Raw genomic sequence first — 656 nt, forward strand, 5'->3', positions numbered from 1 at the left:
CAGAAAATCGACTCTTTTTTGGCGTTGATTTGTCTGTATAGAGAGAATTTTCCCCTTTTTAACATTTCTTTCGTACTTTAAATTCCAAATTTGATTTTGCAAGGGACACTCGTTAGGGTATGAATATTAATTTAATCACGGCAGCTCAAATGGTAAAAGTGGGTCATTTGGTCCGTAGGTTTAGTCAATAATTTCGCAAATGGCAGGGTAGTTCATAACGCAATCAGTTTCGGTTTAATTGCAGCCTTGAATTCGAGTCGATTTTTTTAATTCTGGTATAAAGTTTACCCCGCGGAAGACAATTTTTTGAATAGGTTGTTGTTGTTAAATAAGGTAAGGCAGCTAAGGATAGCGATAGTAACTGGAAGAGGTCGCCTTGGATAGCGAGTCGTGGAGAGGGAGCGCCCTATATGTTTTCAGGCCGCCGTAGAGAGGGCGGGGGATGATCAAACAGAAGCAGGGGCCCAGCAGGGGATATAGGGGGTGGGTAGAGGAGGGCAGAAGGAAACAAGGTCTCAGGGGGGTCCTCAGAAGGAAATATGAGAGCATCACTAGAGCGGACGGGGCTGTGGGAGAATTACTTTACAAATGTAACGCGTGGAGAGAATGTTAAGGTGTTACAGAAGCGGAGAAGGAAGACGCAAGGCGTTACCTGC

Source organism: Penaeus monodon, chromosome 20 (genome assembly GCF_015228065.2).
Source record: "Penaeus monodon isolate SGIC_2016 chromosome 20, NSTDA_Pmon_1, whole genome shotgun sequence".
Taxonomy (NCBI): Eukaryota; Metazoa; Arthropoda; class Malacostraca; order Decapoda; family Penaeidae; genus Penaeus; species Penaeus monodon.